Genomic DNA, 12589 nt, shown 5'->3' with positions numbered 1-12589 from the left:
TTTTAATGCCATTTGGGCTTAATGTCATTAATGAAATATAAATACCCATGCTAACGATGTCGGTCAGAGGCAACACAGGCAGCAGACTGCTCGCGAAACAGGGCCAAACCGCTGGGCACGCTGGGGAAGAGGCTGAGAGCTCTGGAAGCGGAAGAGGTTCCCCCCAGCTGGCACCCCTACCCCTGGCTTCTACCACAGGGCTCACTGGCAGGCTGTGCCAGGAAAGGTTGGAGGAGCCAGCCCAGGGAGCTGGGGAGGGGGATCCAAATCCGGGATGCTGTTAACTCTTAGAGAACTGTGAAAATAAATTAACAGACATCTTACCCATGAAAAGAACCCTGGTGGTGCTATGGTTAAGTGCTCAGCTGCTAACCTTTCAGTTCGAACCCACCCAGGGGGTCCATGGGAGAAAGATCTGATAAGATGCTTCTGTAAAGACAACAGCCAAGAAAACCCTATGGGGCCAGTCTGTTTAGTCTCACACAGTTACTATGAGTCAAAATCTATTCATTGGCACCCACTCTTACCCATGAGCCCAAAATTAACAATAAAAGCCACCAAAAACCTGTAAAACTACATTAACTTGGGTGTTTTTTGCTTTGTTTTGCCAGGAACTGTTAAAACCACTTTGCAGCATTTTTTCTGACCTTAAGGAGTATTAGTAAGAATATTATTATTAATAAGTAATAATGCCTATTAGGAGTCCTGGTGTGGTACCATAGGATAAGCACTCAACCTCAAGGTTACCGGTTCAAATTCACCAGTAGCTTTTCGGAAACCCTATACAAAGTTGCTAAGAGTCGGAATCGACAGCACTTAACGCCTATTAATAATGGTGTTGTTGTTGTTAAGTGCCATCGAGTTGGCTTCGACTCATAGCAACCCTGTATAGGGTTTCTGAGGCATGGCTGGTGAGTTTAAATTGTTGACCTCATGGTTCAAACCAAGCTTGCAGTCCAGTGCTTTACCCCACAGCGCCACACCAGGACTCCTATAGTGACATTATCCACAGGTAGAGTTAACTTCTTGTTGTTGCGAAGTGCCATCGAGTCAATTCTGACCCATCGCGACCCTGTATAGGGTTTCCAAGGAGCTACTGGTGAATTTGAACCACCGACCTTGTGATTCAAATGACTCTACAGCCTGGCGCATTAGCCCACAGAGCCACAGATAACTAAGAGTATTAAAAAGGGTCTCCGTCAGGAAACTAAGGTCCAAGTTTAGCTCAATGGTCAAATTTTTGCAAACCTCTTTGCGACAAAGACATTTGTTAACCAAAAGCTATCTCAGAGTTTATCCAATACAAGGACATGAAACTTAAGGTAATTCCCCTTGCTTCTTAAGAGATGAGGTTACCTTTTTATCATTAACAAACCAAACCAGAAACCTCCTGACTACACTTCAAGTTTGGTGCAAATGAGTGGGGGCCAGAGCAGAGATTGTCGGCTGTCAGCTGATCTCAGCCAGAGTGTCATAGTTCCATCTAACACATTAGGATTAGCTGGTGATGTGTTTTTATCCCTCCCCCTCTTTTCTCTTTATAAGCTTCACTGTAACTAGCCTATGTTGAGCCATTTGGTGTTTCAGAATCCTGAAGAGTCTCCCTATATGAACATAGAATAACTAACTGCCCAAATAAACCCTATGTTTTAATTTCTTTGTGCTTTATTATTTTTTAACAGAACAGAGTGAGGCTTGGGAGTGACCACTCTGGGGCCAGCACTTGTGGCCTGAGGCCACAAGTCTATAAGCAGCGAGTCACCAGCATGGCAGGGGACCCCTTGCTGTCCTGGCCACTAGGAAAGGAGTTGCGGTGTGAGGGGTCAAGAAGTGGGCAGTAGGGACTCCACCCAATTTTCCTGCTGAGGCCAGTGGACAGAGCACCCTGAGAAGTTGGCCCGAGGACACTGAGTAGATTGGGGGTGGGCACAGATTGCTCAGTAATATGGATTTCTGTTAAGTGCCTAGAATCTTGAGGCATGGAGGCTGTCCCCCATAGCAGGCTGTTCCCACTGACAAGCGCCTTTGCTGCCTGTGAGGAGGGGCCCTTTCCTACAGGTTTCTCCCTGGGCTCAGAACAAACACCCTTGGCTGATGACTAAAACTTAAACCCAATCAGTTGCCAACAAGTCATTTCCAACTCATAGTGACCCTGTCTGTGTGTCAGAGTTTCTCAAGGAGTATCAGACACCTTCCCTTGAAAGAGGCCCCTATGCTGTTTCTGGACCCCAGTCTCACTGCTTTCTAGCTCAGGGGCCACAGACCCCGCAAAGGGGCCTTAGAGTCCACACACCTAAAGGCCACCTGGCCCTGAATATAGGTCTGGAGACTTGGACAAATAACTTACCTTTGCCCCATCCTCCTCTCCCTATACCAAGGCAGCAGGAATCACAGTGACCTCAGCCCCACCCTACTCCTAAAGTCCCCTGAGTGCCCTGAGGGATGCTCTGCCTCTTAAAGACATCCTTTGGCAGGGATCCCCAAAACTTCTGCATCTTCTCACTTAGGGTTCTCAGAGAAAATACAGAACACTTATTTAAATTTGAATTTCAAATAAACGAGTAATTTTTTTTTTTTTTTAAAGAATATGTTCCACACATTGCATGGATTATACTTACACTAAAAATTACTAGCTGTTTATCTGAAATTCAAATTCCTCTGGATGTCTTACATTTTCTTTTGCTCAATCTGGCCACCCTAGCCTGGCCAGAGCAGTCACACCTGGCCCAGGGCCACAAGGCAGTGAGGGGCAATGCTGTCTCCACCGTCTCGGGACTGCTGACTCCTCCCACGAGGCCCTTTCCAGAACTGTACCTCTATATTCCATGATCACAAGTGCACTAACTTCACCGCTCACCTGTGGGGTCCCTGGCTCCCTGCACGCCCCCCCAAAGTCACCACTATGTCCCAGAGGAGCACAGGGCTCATTTGCTGGGGCTTGGTGGAGCTCAGTCTGCAACTAATCCCCTGGGTGGCTCCTGTCAGATTATTAATTAGCTAAAGCGGATTGGTCCTGGAACAACATGCAGTTGGACTTCAGATAAAATAGGCCAGGGCCGTTCAGAGGGGCTGCTTAAAGGGACAAGACCTTGTTTCTGAAATACTCCCCAAGGAGGGCTTGGGGGGAACCAAGGCTGAGGCAGGTACAGGGTGATTTCCAATTGGGTCCCACAACTCTTCCTGCCTGTTCCATGGTTCGGCAAGGACAGCTACCAAGGGAAAGCTTAGTGCAAACACAGGGAGATTCCGGGCAATGGTAGAAGTTCAATCTTCAGTGCTAGAGACCTGGGTTCGATTCCCAGCTAATGAACCTCAAATTCTACCACCTCTTTCACCGTGGCATCTCCCAGGTTGTTTATGATGCTGACTATGTTCCAGAGGAACTTCCAGACTCAGGAGGACTGGGAAGAAGGTCTGGCACTCTACTTCTGAAAAATCAACCAATGAAAACCTATGAATCACAGTGTTTTCATTCACAACTGATCTCTGGGATGGTGCAGGACTGGTAGTGTTCATTCCTTTGTGGATGGGGTCTTCGGGGGTCAAGGTCAACTTGTCAGCAACTACCATCAGCAAGGCGGGACCCAAGAGAGGAGGAGTCAGGGACAGTTGGGGGTTGTTTGTTAAGTGGTGCTTCATCAGATTAGACCACTCAGGACTCTTCATTAAGTTTCTTATTTCGCTCAATAGCAGCTTCTCACCATGGCCTATGAGGTCCCTGGGAGCTGTGTGGCTCCCTGCCCTAACTCCTCTACCATCACCCCTATCTTGCTCTACACTTCAGTCACCCCTCCCTTCTGGCTGCCTCTAGGCTCTCATACCTGCTGTTCCCTTTGACAGGAATGCTCTCCCCAGATATATCAGGGTGATGGCTCCCTCACCTCCATCTGTCTTTACTCACATGTTATCTCAGCAACATCTTCATGGGACATCTAAAATTACAAACCATCCACCCACATCCTAAACACACTTCCTATTCTCCAAACCTGCACACATGGCCACTGATCATATATTTTATCTACTTGCCTCATTTATCATTTGTCTCCATCCACTAAATGTCAAAGAGTAGATTACAAGCTGGGCTGCTAACAAGAAGGTCAGCAGTTCGAATCTACCAGCCACTCAGTGGGCGAAAGATGAGACTTTCTGCTCCCATAAAGACGACTTACAGCCTTGGAAACCCTACACAGTGTTGTTATGAGTCGGAACCAACTCCATGGCACACAACTACCACTAAGTGTCAATTCCACAAGTGCAGGACTTTTTGCCTCTTTGGGGCATTGCTGCATTTCCTGTGCCTACAACTGGCTCACCACCTGTCAGTTAGCTGTATTGCGGTGGCTTGCAGGTTGCTATGATGCCAGAAGCTATGCCAATGTTATCTCAAATACCAGCAGAGTCACCCATGGTGGCCAGGTTTCATCAGAGCTTCCAGAATAAGATAGACTGGGAAGAAAGTTCAGGTTCTCTACTTCCAAAAACTAGTCAGTGAAATTCGTACGGGTCATATCAAAACATTTTCTAATTTGCTTGCTTTGGACACATTATCAGGAGGGATCAATCGCTAGATGGAGACAATCGCTAGAGAGGGATATCATGCTTGTGAAGTAGAGGACCAACAGAGGCGAGGGAGCCCCTCAGTGAGATGTATTAGCACAGTAGTTACAGTGATGGACTTGAATATACTGGTGATCAAAAGCATGAAGCAGGAGCAGGTAATGATTTGCTGTGTGGCCCATAAGCTCGCCATGAGTTAAAGCCATCTATCTGCAATGACTCCAACAGAGTGGCTATGAGCTGTAGAGTTGGTTCCGACCCATAGTGACCCTGTACAGGGTTTCCGAGGCTGTAAATCTTTACGGGAGCAGAAAGCCTCATCTTTCTCCTGCAGAACAGCTGGTAGTTTCGAACTGCTGACCTTGAGGTTCACAGCCCGATTCGTAACCACTCCGCTACCAGAGCTCCTTAGTCTTTCAATAATACTTGGTAGAAGAATGAAAACGTAATGACCAGAGATTAGAAGTCAAGATTTGGACCACCTGCTCTTCTAAGTTCCATAAGCAGAGCCCTGACCCACCTTCGTCACTCATCTTCTCTTGTCTGATCCGCCAATCCCACTCGTCCTCACTTCTGCCCCTGCCCTGGTCCTAAGCGTTTTCCCTTAAAAGCATTTCCAGGTTCTGGATCTCTCAGTGATGTCCTAGGGACCCACTGCAGTGTCATTGAGACCCTCCCCTGCCACCTGGGACTGCTCCTCCTTCTGCCCAGGGAGGCTGGCAGAGTGGGACAGGAGTGACAGGAGGGAACAGGGGGACTCACATCTGCTGCCTGGGCCCAGCTCTGCTGCCAGCAAACTCCTGGGCTTGGATTGTTTTGACTTGAGTCGCTGAAGCTGAAATATTGAGTCACAACGGCCCTAAACTTCATTACCAGCTCTTAACACAGATTACTAAGGGAAAAAAAAAGTTGCTTTTAATTGCTTTTTCCGATTAGCATTTCTACAGAAGAAACTAGTGATTAATTACACCTTCCTCCTCCCAATTTCCCTTGGCCACAGGGGTCCCAACCCCACTCTACCCTAAGAAGTCTCAGGATCAAAGAGCATCTTCTCCCAAGAGGGGGAAATGAGAACGAAGGCCAACGAAATTGGATGGTGAACAGAGGGAGACACAGCTCAGGCCTGCTCACAGAGGACAAGTGGCACATGGTGTGACCAGGCAGAGACCTGGCTGACCACCCTGGGATCTTAGGAGGTGGGGCTGCCTTCGACAGCTGCTTTCTGCCTCAGTGTGGTGCTACTGGACTGCAGGACTTTTACCTGGCACGGGTCTACTCTCTGAGTAGATTTCAGAGGGAAAATGACCATCAGGAGGAGATGGAACGGAGGAGTCCAAAGGTCTGCAGGAAAAGAGTGCATCAGAGCCACTGGGCTGCCTCTCCTTTGGAATATGACATTGCTTCTCCACCCACCCACCCACCACCACCGTCACTGAGTTGATTCTGACTTATAGCAACCCTATGTGGCACTGTAGGCTAATGCGTCAGACAGCAAAGTCATTTGAACTGCAAGGTCGGTGGTTCGTGCTCACCAGCTGCTCCTTGGAAGCCCTATACAGGGTCGCTATGGGTCAGAATCAACTCGATGGCACTTAACAACAACAACATAGAACAGAGAGGAGTCCTGGTGTGGTGCTACAGGTTAATATGCTGGGCTGAAAGTCCAGTTTGAACCAAAAAGTCAGCAGTTCAAGCTCGCCAGTCGCTCCTCAGAAACCCTTTACAGGGTCGCTATGAGTCAGAACTGACTCAACAGCACTTAACAACAACAACAACAGAAGACAGAGAGGAAGTGCTCCTTAGGATTTCCAAGGCTATACATCTTTACAGGAGTAGAGAGTTTCATCTTTCTCCCCAAGGGCAGCTGGTGTGTTTGAACCACCGACTTAGAGATTAGCAGTCTAATGCTTAACCCACTGTGCCACCAGGACTCCTTGCTGCTCCATGAAGCTATTTTCTTGCTGTGCTTGCTCAGAGGTGATAGGGACGCTTAGAGGTCATAGGGACTGAACCAGTACAGAGGGTCCACAATATGTACTCAGCCATAACCCTCTGAAAGCCATGGATCACTTACCCTTTGGAGCAATTGCATCACCAGATAAGGTACACATTCCTCACCTCCAACCCCCACCCCCACACACAGTAGTTCTAGAAGGAGTGTAACGTTTAAGCACTCAGCAGCACTGCAAGAGAAGGACCCCCATAAAGACCACAGCCCAGAAAACCCTGTGGAGCCATTCTAATCGTCACATGGGGTTGCTATGTATCAGTCAGGATCCATTTGATGGTACCCAACAACAGTTTTTGAAGGGCGGGTGTTATAAGCCCTTCCCAGTCCCTTTTCCCTTGGATCTGCATTTGGTGCAACCCAGGGACTTCCTAACTCTGCTTGGAAGACAGGCGATAGCAGGAAGTCCCGAGGATGGAGGCCAGGGGAAGGGCCCAGGGCAGCAACACCAGGCTAGATATCAGGTACAGTCTAGAAACCAGAAAGATGTCCCAGTCATGACTGAGTTCAGCCAATGGGGCAGGAACCTTGGAGTCCACATATCCCCTTAGCACCGCTTTAACCAGAGCGGTAGGGGCCTTGAGCTCCACTCTCATTCAGCCAGCAGCTCCTTCTCCTGATCCCCACCCCAGCTGCGAGCCCTGGAGCGGTTGGCCTCTCATCTGATCCAAGGTCCAGAGGATGGAGTTAGAACTGTCCACTCCAGTTAAGAGTGAAGGTCACTGATCCAGTGCAGGCCATGGAGACAGAGCAGGAGCTCCTCACAAACACACACACACACACACACACACATACACACAGACGCACCCCCCTGCCCACCCAGACACACCCTCCCCTAGGGCGCAGTTCGCTTTCTCTGTGGCAGACACTCCCAGGAAGGCGTGCCGACACCCCCTCAGAGCCAGGCAGAGACACCAGCTGTACACTTGGGACAGCCAATCACCCCCCATAAGATGTCACCAGCCCCTTCCTGTCCTTGCCCCTGGAGGCCAGGCCTCCAGAGCTTTCCAGGATGGCTGAGCTGGTCCATATGCCTGGGAATATGCTGTTAGTATGGGCAAATGCTCACTGGGGGCCCTAGCAGCCAGCTGTGCCAGCTTCACAATCGCTGCAGCTAGACCCTGGGACTGCACAATGATGCCCCGGGCTGCACAGGACTTGTGTGTGTGTGTGTGTGTGTGTGTGTGTTTGAGGAGGGGGATAAGGGCCTGTCCTGGTCAAGCAGGTGGTCTCAGAACCCACTAGAGGGGAGTCTCATGGCCCAGGTTCAAGTCTGGCTGGGGATCTACAACAATTCATACTACTCCAGGTGTTACGTTAAATGCTGTTGAGTCGATTCCGATTCATAGCAACCCTGTATAGGGTTTCCGAGGAGTAGCTGATGTGCTTGAACCACCGACCTTATGGTTAGCAGTCCATTGCTGATCCTACAGCACCACACCGGGACTCCGTACCACCCCCAAGCCGTGTAGAAAGGCTGCTTGGCGGAAGGCTAGGCTAACCCCACGGAAATCAGTAGTTCAGAGAAAAACCCATTTTTCAGCTCTCAAAACTAATCAACTGAGGCTGTGTTTGGGCCACACGGAAGTTCAGCCTGGAACATACTGATCACATTTAAAGCCACAGGGACAGACATGACGTGAACTTCTAGGCCGAACCTCAGACCCAGCACAGAATCTTTGGAACACAGATGTGAGACAGGCAAAGCCCTAGGGTCCACAGGACAGAGAGCTCAGAGTTCCTAGGGCACTCACTCCACTGCTAACTGTGGGAAGTGGTGCCGGAGATAAACTGTCCTCCCTCCGACCCCATCAGACCAACCAAGAGGCACACAACCCACTCAGAGTCCTCATTGCGCTCCGGGGTGGTGCCTGGCGTTGTTGGGAAAGGGGAGGCAGGAGATCAAGGAAAAGATACTAACTAGCTTGTATTGCCTGGTGGTCTCCTCCTAGGGCCTCTTCCCGTGGTTCCACTCAACCCATCAGCAAGTCCTGTTAACTCTTCCTCTAAAGCATAGCCAAACAATTGAAAAACTCAAAACAGTTGCTGCTGATTCAACTCCGACTCACGGCAACTCCATGTGTGTCAGAACAGTGCTCTATAGGGTTGTCAATGGCCGGTTTTTCATTAGTCGATCTCAAGACCTTTCTTCTGAGAAAGCATCCCAAGACTCTTCACTTCAGCCAGGATCTATCGACATCTTTCCATCTCTACCTTCTCCCAGTCCCAGCCACTAACATCTCATCCAGCCCTGCTCTGGCCTCCCAGTTTCTTTCTCTTGCCTGCCACCTCCTGCAGCCCTCGCGATAGTTTTTTTAAACAATGATAAAATATGAGCTGGGCTTCAAAAAGTTTGTGGGGGAAAAAAATCCATGATCTTTTCATTCCATTTTTCCATGAAGTTTTTAAAGCCTCCCTTGTACACATAACATTTGCTGCTTTCACCATTTCTAAGTGTGCATTAAGTGGCCTTAAGTATGCTCGCAATGCTGTGCAATCCCCACTTCTATTTCCAGAACTTTTCATCATCCCAAACAAAAACTCATCCCCATGAAATAATAACTCCCCAGTCTCCCCTCCCTTCAGCCCGTAGCAACCTTTGTTCTGTTCTCTGTCTCTATGCATTTGCCGACTCTAGATATTTCATATACGTGGGACCGTCCGGTATGTGTTCTTTTGCGTTTGGTTTATTTCACTTAGCATGACATTTTTAAGAGTCATACATGTATCAGAATGACATTTCTTTTTTCTGGGTTGACTAATGCTCCATTTGGAATCCTGGTGTGGCGCTGTAGGATAAGTGCTTGACCATAAGGTCTGTTTGAACTGAAAGGTTGGTGGTTCAAACTCACTAGCTGCTCTTCAGAAACTGTATATGAGGTCGCTATGAGCTGGAACCGACTCGACAGCACTTAAGAATAACAATGCTCCATTTATGTATATACCACATTTGGGCTATCCACTCACAGGGTGCTTCCACCATCAATCTTTTTAAAGCAAAATAATAAAATCCCAGTTCTTCCCTGGCATCCACTGTCCTGTCAGCCTGGCCCTGCCCACTGTCTATCTCATGGCCACCTGGCCCTTCTTTCTGGTCACTGACCATAATGAATTCATTCCCTCCTTTTATCCTTTAAGGAGTCCTGGTGTGGTGCTGTGGCTTAATGCGCTGGATGCAAGGTCAGTTTGAACCGCAAGGTCGGTGTTGTGTCAAGCTCACCAGCCGCTCCTTGGGAACCTCATACAGGGTCGCTCAGCACTTAACTCTACAGCACCTAACAGCAACAATCCTTAAAATGAGTTGTTCTTCTGCCTGGAATATCCTTCCCTACATCTTCAGATGACTGCCTACTTCCTGTCCTCCAATCTCAGCTAAATGTTACCTTCTCAAAGGCCTCCTCTGACCACCCATCTAAAGAGCCACCCAGTCACTTCCCATTGCCTCTGTTTTACTGACTGCGTATCTTTGAGGGTTTGCTTTATTGTCTGCCTTCTCCTTCCATACTCCACAAAAGCAAGGACTGTCTTGTCCATTCTATTCTTGGTGGCCACTAGGCAGCCAGCCCCTGATGAAGAAATGCATGCAGATCCCCCACAAAATGGTCAGACTGCTAGGACCTGGGCAGCCTGAGTCTAGTGTGAAGTCTGGTGAAACAGACCACAGAGCATGGGCACACCCAGCACTTGAAAAGGGCTGAGTGGATGAGGAGGGGACTCGGCATGACATTCCCTCCCAGAGTCCTCAGAATTCCCGAGTTTCATTATTAAGCCCAAGACAGTTGATGCCAGGATGCGGAAGTCCCGCTGGACCCCGGAGCCCATACTCTATGCTGGGTGTAAATCCCAGCCGGAGCGGCCCCTGGGAGCCAACAGTGAGTGGAAACTTCAGAAAGGGAAAAACTAATGGGCATGTTTTGCTGGGGGGAAGAAGAAAACATAAAGCCTGCCACTGAGGACAGATGAGGTGAGCGTGTGCTCCTGGAAGGGGGCTCTGCTCACAGACAGTGCACAAGGCAGGGCCCTGAGCTCCACCCAGAGGCCCCAGAACACTTGGGTCTGCCTTCCGGAAGTTATGGCCATCAGAGGAAGCAAAGCCAGGCAAGCAGAGCCCAGGAAGGCAGTAAAGAGGCAGCGATGCCACTTCCAAAAACAAGCAACTGAACTCCCTTGCTCACCTTTTTTCCAGGTGACCATCCTCACAGTGCCATTGTCACTGAGGGAACAAAGGCAGCACATCTTGAGTGTGGACAGATAGATTCCTGGAGCATTCAGGACCCCAGGAAGAGGTCTCAGTCAACCCAACTGCAGGCACCAAAAGCCATATTTACATCTGATTTGTAAATTCTTAGGCTGTATTCAAGGAGCTCTGGTAGCATAGTGGTTATGAGTTGGGCTGTTAACCTCAAGGTTAGCAGTTCGAATCTACCAACTGTTCCACGGGAGAAAGATGAGGCTTTCTGCTCCTGTAAAGATTAACAGCCTCAGAAACCCTGTACAGGGTCGCTAAGAGTTGGAACCAACTCCACGGCACATCACCACCACCACCACCACCACCAGGTTGTATTCAGACTCTGGCTGGCCATGCTGGTCCCTGAGGTGGCATGGCCTGCAATGGAACAGCCTGAAGCTTTGGGAACTTCACAAGACCCAGTAGGCACCAAGGCACCCACTTCCCAAGTGGTTCCTCCCAGCAAATTCAAAGTCCAAATTCACAGAACCTGGTCATCCAGGGAGGGGTAGGACATACCCGCTCATGGTGCTGTGGTAAGGGGGAGGGCAGGTGGGTGAGCCAGGGATACCGACTCCAGCCTTACCCTGCTCAGCCAAGCTCCAGGCTCTCAGCCTTAGCCTTCCTCCAAGAGCCTTCCTTACCTACCAACTTTACAAATAACACCCTCTCTGGGCTGGTTTCCTCAGGATTCCAAGAAAGTTCTAAGTAATGACTACTATGTGATGAGTCACCTGCTGTGTGTCACCTCATCAGCTCAAGGACTGCCTCATTTGATACCTACAGGTAATTAATTATCTGAGAACCCGCCCCATATACCAGCCATCCTGCCTGGGCTAGAGGCCCCCTAGAGAGCTCCAGAATGTCACTTCCAGGCCTGCTCCAGCCACAGATGAGCTCAGAGCGGAGCAGCAGTCTTGGCCACGCAGACAGATTGGACCTACCATTCTTGAAGGTAAAGCAAGAAAGACCTGATGCTTACATCCACCAGTGAGGTCTGAGGGGCACAAGCTGGCAGCATACCATACCTTACCACAGTAGTGCTGGGCAGGTTCTTAAAGGTTAGGTCTACCAACCTCTTTATTGTGTAGGTGAAGACACTGAGACCCAGGGGGTGCCAGTAGTGAGACCGCATCAAAGCCAGCACTCTTTTCTTGACTCTACTGTTGTTCCCCACCCCACCACCCACTTTGGCTTGTGATGCTTAACCTACTACCCAGGCCAGAACCTATAGGGAAAGGTGAGCTCAGGCCTACGCAGTCTCAGCTGAGGGGCATCCCCAAAGAGGCCAAGCATAGTCCCCACCCACACTTCCCAGGACCAACTACCTTTGCATCCTAAGAGGCTGGGGTTCAAAGTCCATGCCCACGTGCACTGCTGGAGAGTGGCTGGGTCCACTTGTCAAGGAGGGGTGGATGGTCGTCGCAGCTGGCAGGGCTGGCGGGACAGAGAGGGTCTTTGCTTTGAATCCGGGAGGTCTATCTGCCTATCGAAAGGAGAAAGGACAACAGCAAATGAATCTATGAGCGGTGCCCACATAGCTGCCCCACACAGAAGGCAGTGAAGGGGAAGTTAGTTATGTACCTAGCACAGTACACAACTAGTCGCAAGTTTAGGGGCTTTTGGACCCCGAATGCCAGTCAGCAGGTGGCATCGTGGCTGTGAGTGTGATGACTGATCCAGCACCAAATGTGCCCTTAGCACAATACTAGCCAATCGTTACGAAGTTGTAGCACCTAATAAAAGAACCTAGCAAGGAGCTCTGGTAGCGTAGTGGTTACGAATCGGGCTGCGAA

At 49.6% G+C, this 12589-nt stretch overlaps 1 protein-coding gene across 1 annotated transcript in view; it reads right to left on the bottom strand.

Moving 5' to 3' along the window:
- The window catches only part of CASZ1 (castor zinc finger 1), a 166556-nt gene that overhangs the window by 114926 nt on the left and 39041 nt on the right, over nt 1-12589 (bottom strand). The window contains exon 2 of the mRNA XM_006866394.1: nt 12122-12279. The gene's annotated coding sequence lies outside the window, so the exon portion shown is untranslated. The remainder of the gene's footprint in view (nt 1-12121; nt 12280-12589) is intronic.

Source organism: Chrysochloris asiatica, unplaced genomic scaffold, assembly GCF_000296735.1.
Source record: "Chrysochloris asiatica unplaced genomic scaffold, ChrAsi1.0 scaffold00090, whole genome shotgun sequence".
Lineage (NCBI taxonomy): Eukaryota > Metazoa > Chordata > Mammalia > Afrosoricida > Chrysochloridae > Chrysochloris > Chrysochloris asiatica.
This window is presented reverse-complemented; position numbering and strand designations above follow the sequence as displayed.